Genomic DNA, 6,806 nt, shown 5'->3' on the forward strand with positions numbered 1-6,806 from the left:
CACCTTTTTATTGGATGTACCTGCGTAGAACCAAGAAAACTATCAATCTTTTTATTGAGAAGTTCTACCTAATTAAAGAGCATGGTGACTGAATCGATGTTATAAACGTCGACTATTTTTGTTGGCTTAGTCTTCATGACTTGCCATTGATATTGTTCAGTGACATCTCCTCTATGAATTTGTAGGCATCTTCCGGTGTTTTATTGTTGATGGTTCCGCCAGCAGCTGCGTCAATCATTTGTGTTGTCGAGGGATTCACACCATTGTAGAATGTTTGAACTTGCAGCCATAGAGGTAACCCATGGTGAGGGCACCTTCTCAATAGATCCTTGTATCTCTCCCATGCATCGTAAAGTGTTTGTAAGTCCATCTGCAGAAAAGAAGAGATATCATTGCGTAATTTAGCCGTTTTAGCCGGCGGAAAATATTTTAGTAAAAATTTCTCGGTCATTTGCTCCCAAGTAGTGATAGACCCTCGTGGTAACGAGTTTAACCACTATTGTTTCTCAGTGAGAAGGGAAATAACCGAAGACAGCTGGCATCATCAGAAACGCCATTGATTTTGAATGTATCGCAAAATTCCAGGAAATTTGCTAAGTGAGTGTTGGGATCTTCATCCTGCAAACCATCAAACTGAACAAACTGCTATATCATCTGAATAGTGTTAGGTTTTAATTCAAAATTATCCGCAGCAATAACAGGTCTAACTATACTTGATTCAGTTCCTGTTAAAGAGGGTTTAGCATAGTCATACATAGTACGTGGAGCAGGATTTTGATTAGCTGCAACTATAGGAGGTAGCTGATTGTCTTGGTTTTCAGCCATCTCGTCGGTTGGAGGTTGAGTATTGTCTTCTTGTTCGTTTTCTGTGTATTGTAAACTACGCCTTATTTCTCTTTGATTTCTACGAACTGTTCGATCGATTTCTTCGTCAAAAAGTAAGGGTCCTGACGGGTTTCTTCTAGTCATAAACTATAAAAACCTGCCAAGAGAAAGAAAAAGTAAATCAATAAATAGTAAAATTAAATTAAATTAAATTGCAAGAAAAATAAATGGCTAAAGTAATAAAAATTTAGTCTTTCTAATATCTCAGATTCCCCGGCAACGGCGCCAAAAACTTGATCGCAGTGATTCGTAATAAGTAAAAAATTTTATAATAAAGATCAAACCTAGACTAACTATTATCATGATGAAAAGGCAAGCGCACCTATCGAACAATAGTATAGTAATGGCAAGACCGGGATGTCGTACCTAAGGGAACCAAAAGTACTAGTAATAACTATCTTTTTATTATCTAGCCTAGGAATAAAAGGGTTTGTTTTAATTAACTAATTATTTAAACTAAGAACGCACAGAGAAAAGAATTGGGGAATTGCTTTTGGGAAAATCGATTGACTTAAGACAAAATACCTAAGGAAAAATCCACCTAGACTTTACTTGTTATTCTGGCTCCGAATCGGACGATTTATTCATTCAACTTGTTCCGTAGAGATCCCTAAGTTATGTTATTATCCCTATTCAAGACTAATAACGTCTAATCCCTAGATTGAATAACCGAGACATTTCTCTAATTAAGAACAAGTTAAATATTTATCATACGATTCAGAAAATAATAACAAGGTGCGTCATAGGTTTCATTCCCCTTAGGTATTTAGGGGATTTAGTTCATAACTAAATAAGAAAACATCTCAAAAGAATAAAGAATACAAAAAATAAAGAAAACCCAAAACTCCTGAAGGGAAGTTGAGGAGAGATCTTCAGTCTTGATGATGAATCCAGCTTCTGAGATGAATCAATTTGCTTCCTCGGGGTAATTCCTTACCCCTCTTCTCTGTCTCCCTTTTTCTCCTCCTCTAGTGCGTATTTATAGGCTTTGGAATGCCTAGAAACCCTCCAAAGTGGCCTTTTCTAAATTGGACTTAACTTGGGCTCAGTAGGGACACACCCGTGTGACACGGCCGTGTGACGTAATTGCCAGGCCTTGTTCGATTCGTTAAATTCTACACGGCCGTGTAGGTCAATGGCCAGGCCGTGTGAATCGTGAAAGCCTTGGTTGACACCCTCGAAAGACACGGGCGTGTGAGCTGCTGTGTGGCAAGGCTGAAGCCGTGTCATCTTCTCGATTTGGTCCATTTTGTCTCTTTTTGGCTCGTTTTTGGTTCCTTTTGACTCTTGGTGCTCTCCTGAGTACTAAACATGAAATTAAAGCATTAAGAGCATCGAATTCACCAATTCTAATGAGAAATCATCTATAAAATGCATTAAACATGGGGTAAAAATATGTATAATTTATGGTTTATCAATATCGTCTTCCACTAGTGGTATGCAGTATCCTTCAGAAGAGATACAACACACTTTAAGCATTCCTCGGGTGTACATGACAATTCTTCCAAAACTCGCACAGTATTCTCAAGCTAGAACTGAGCTCATTCTGTATCATCCTAGACCTTAGCCCTAAACTCTTCAGCCTCGTATTTCCTAAGTTTATCCACTGGGGACTTACCAATTCTCGCTGGTTCAACAATCCTTGGTACTTCATCAAGTCGATTAGCAAGTGGAGGTGGACATGGTATTTTAGGGCGGTTTCTCAGGTATTTGCTGAACCACTCATCCATCATATCGAAAAAGGCTGCTCTTGCCTCTTCCTAGCCTTCAGACATAGGCCTTCTACTACTACTAGAAACAACTCATTATACAAAAGCTGTAGCATGGCTCTCGGCTCCCTCGGACTCATCTTGGGCTTGATTGGAAGACATTTACTATATTCAAATACAATTAAAAGGGTTAGGAGATGCCACACTATCATAACTTGTATAATAACATGTATAGCTAGACCTTAGACATGCTACATTAGTCCAAGAATTGACTAAACCGTAGCTCTGATACCACTAAATGTAACACCCCTTACCTGTACCCAAGATTAGGACAAAGTACGAGGCGTTACTGGACACATACTCAAGCATTTCATAAAGACAAGTCATAAAACTTCATTTACAAATTTAAACCAATTGAACAAAATCATATTATCCCCATTATGGACCTACGAGGTCCAATTCATACATTAAAAATGATCCAGGACAGAACCAAGAAATTAATAAAATTTTATAAAAATTCCTAAGGTTAAGCCTCACACGCTCGTGTGCTTGGGGACACAGTCGTACCCTCACTCGTGTTGAATTATTGGATTTATTTTCCATTTTGAACCTACAGGGGTTTTCACACGGCCAAGCACACGCCCATGTCCTTGGCCTATGCTTCTCACACGGCCTAGACACACCCGTGTCCAAAAACTCAAACATTCTGTTTATGACGTCATCATTCATTTTGAGGCACATGACCAAGGCACACGCCCGTGTGCTAGGCCATGTCCTCTACACGGTTGAGACACATAGCTTGTCTCTGCCCGTGTGTCTACCACTGTAATGGCCCGATTTAGACCCTATTTGGAATGGTGGTTTTGGGACCTTGAATCCGAGTCAGAAAAAATATTTTAAAATTATTTTCTATTTTTATTATGTGTGAATTTATATCTATGAAATTTTTGTGTTTTAATTTTGTCGTTTGAGTGCCGATTTAATAAAAAGGGCTTAATCGCATAAAATGAAAATTTGGTGGTTAAATATGTAGGGGCCGAATTGAACTTGTCTTATTAATATGAAGCATTTAAAATGCAATTAGGCCATTGAATATATGACTAGCCAGTTTTGGACATGTTTTATATGGTTTTCTAATTAAATTTAAAAGGCTAAATATGTAAAATAGTTAATAACATATATATGATATAATATACCATAATTAAAAGCTATGTTCTTCATATTTTCTCATGACTGGAAAATAAAAAAATAAAAGAAGAAACAAAGCTTAGGGTTCGTCCATTTAATAAGCTCAATCAAGGTATGTAACTAGCTCAGTTTTTTATCATTTTTACGTTTTTGATATCGTTGCAGTATAATGTACAAAGCCCATGCTTGAATTTTTGATTTTGATGAATATTTTGAGTTATGCCATTGATGAATATTTGAGTTTTCTGATGTTAATTGATGAAATATGGAAGATATGTTTTGGATTCATATGTTTTGTATTAGAATTTTTTATGTTTTTGAGTAATTAGGACTAAATTGCAAAAATAATAAATTGAGGGACTAAAGTGTAAAATAAATGAAATATATGGATTTGTATGAACATAAGGAACATTTCGGCCTAAGCATAGTGTATTCAAATTTTGCATGTTTTGTGCAATTTGGACTAAATTGTAAAAAGTGTAAAATATCAGGGGTAAAATTGTAATTTGCCCATTTATATGTTTTTGGACTAAATTGAATAGAATTATGTTTGACTAAGTCTAATTTGAATATGTTTAGATCAAGAACTAAAGAAATCAGATTTGGATTGGGGGAAAACTAAAGTTGTCGATTAGTAGTTCCGTTCCGATTATCGTTGTTCGAGGTAAGTTTATAAGAAATAGATGTTGTTTATTTTAAATAATACGAGCTTATTATGCTGAAATGAATTATGTGAAGTATATATGTTGTTAGCCGAATGTGTATATGCCAGGGAGCTATATTTACAAATTTCTTTTGACCGAGTTATGACGTCCAAAAGCCCCGTACAAACCTTAAGATTAGCTAAGATACATTTTTCATGACATAGGATTTCGATATGTGATGTGCGAGTAAGACCATGGCATCGATATATGTGTACGAGTAAGACCATGTTTAATACGTTGGCATCGATATGTGATTCCAATATATGTGTGTGAGTAAGACCACGTTTAATACGTTGGCATTGATATGTGATTCCGATATATGTGTCCGAGTAAGACCCTGTCTGGGACAGTGGCATCGATATGTGATAACATGTAAGACCATGTCTGGGACGTTGGCATTGTACAATATGAGTGATTATCCGAGTATCCTATTCAATTCCGAATGGTTCAACAGGCAATGATAAGTATGATCGAATGTGTAAATTGAGTTAAAGTGATCAGGTATGAGATAGTTGATTATCTATTTATAAATAAGCTAAGTTTGTTATTTGATATTTGATACAAATTATATATGATGTAATTGAAAATATACGCATATATGAAAAGTATATTTGGCAAAAGGTTATATATAAGTGATATCATATTTGTAATCTATGTGCAAACATATATGAATGGTTATTTTTGGTTTTATGATTATAAAATATGAATACTTATGAGATGATTAATGAGTATATGCATATAAGTTTATATATATTTCGGTTATATAATAATATTATGGCTTGAAATTAAATGATATTTTGATAATAGATATTTGTATATTCGGCCAACATAAAGTTAATATATACAAGTATATGTTGTATGTGAATTTATAATGGTTTATTTTAGTTTAGTTAAATTAAATTATAAATGTGATTAAATGTCTTATTTGCTTATGACTTACTAAGCTATGTTAGCTTACTCTCTGTGTGTGTTTGCTTCTGTCTTATAGATTTTGGAGACTAGTTACGGACTTGGGGATCGTACGAAAGCTTATCACACTGTTTTCGGTATTTTATAAGTTGAATTTTGAACCTTTGGCATGTATAGGCTAGATTATTTTTGGATATGATGGTTTTGGTATGTGTATATATGTAAGCCATGCGAAAATGGCTTGTTTATTTGTTAAGTCCAGTTTCAAGGTTTGATTGAATTATGGTTATGTTTGATTGTGATTTTGGATGTGGTTTGTTTATAATCGGCCATGGTATATACATAAGTATGAATTATGCTTATTATGTTATTCATGGTTAAAATGTTTCGGTTATGTCTTGTATTTGATAGTAATGGTTTAATTATAAAAATATTATTATTGTATTATATAGAGGGAGTTAAATAATGAAAGTGTTAATTATGTGTACATAGCTTTGATGTATGTAAGTTAGGTTCGAAATTAGCAATTATGGAACATGTTCAATTGGGTTTTGATGTATGTTCGAATTGAATTAGTTGGAATTTTGAAATGTGCTCTTTTATGATACATGATTAATTAGGTATAATTATTTCTGAAATTGAAATTATGATTCATGTATTCGAATTTATAATAAATGAAGTGTGGATATTTGAGTTTGATAAGGTTAAAGTTTGTGTGTTTGTGGATATGCCTTATTTCAAAGTGGAAGTGTATTTCATGGTGTATATATATATGTGTGTGTTAATAAGGCATATGGTTTGACTTTTTTATTAGACTGATTGATGATTTAGTAAATTTACGTGAGATAAATATATATTATGGTAAGTATATTCCATGACATGTTTGAATGGTGTTTTGGTTATATGATTTAGTCGAGTATTGATATGTATGACTTATAAATTAGTCATGTTGATAAATTTAATATATGGCATATATGTGGTACTGTTGATCATATGATTCAGCAAATAGAAATGCTCAATATGATGTATATTTATATATTAGCTTATTAAGTGATGTTTTGGAATATAAAATTTGTATGATTTTTTTTGTGGTTAACTTTACTACCCGAATTGATATAAAGTAAGTTTGTATTGGGTTAAATTTTGGTATAATGCATAGTATGTGTAATTAGCAAGATTGGATTCAGCATTTGTACTTATAAATTAGTTTGAATTATTTTGATTTCATGATTATATTATAAACATGTTGTAAAGGTTATATGACTAGTTATTAAGTGAATTAAATGCAGGATTATATTCGAGTGGTCATAGGTTTAGTTATAAATTAGGCTTATGAAATCATTGGTTGTGAAATGATCAACTTTGTTTTGATTAGAAAATGGTTTATTTAAGCTTGTGGTTGAATGTCATA

The 6,806-nt window shown here is 33.6% G+C and overlaps 1 non-coding gene across 1 annotated transcript; it reads left to right on the forward strand.

The window, feature by feature from the left end:
• The first annotated feature begins 296 nt into the window (after positions 1 to 296).
• Positions 297 to 403, forward strand: LOC121205306 (small nucleolar RNA R71). Its single transcript, XR_005900390.1, has one exon. It is a non-coding gene; the product is annotated as a small nucleolar RNA R71 (small nucleolar RNA).
• Positions 404 to 6,806: the final 6,403 nt, after the last annotated feature.

Source organism: Gossypium hirsutum, chromosome A08, assembly GCF_007990345.1.
Source record: "Gossypium hirsutum isolate 1008001.06 chromosome A08, Gossypium_hirsutum_v2.1, whole genome shotgun sequence".
Classification (NCBI taxonomy): domain Eukaryota; kingdom Viridiplantae; phylum Streptophyta; class Magnoliopsida; order Malvales; family Malvaceae; genus Gossypium; species Gossypium hirsutum.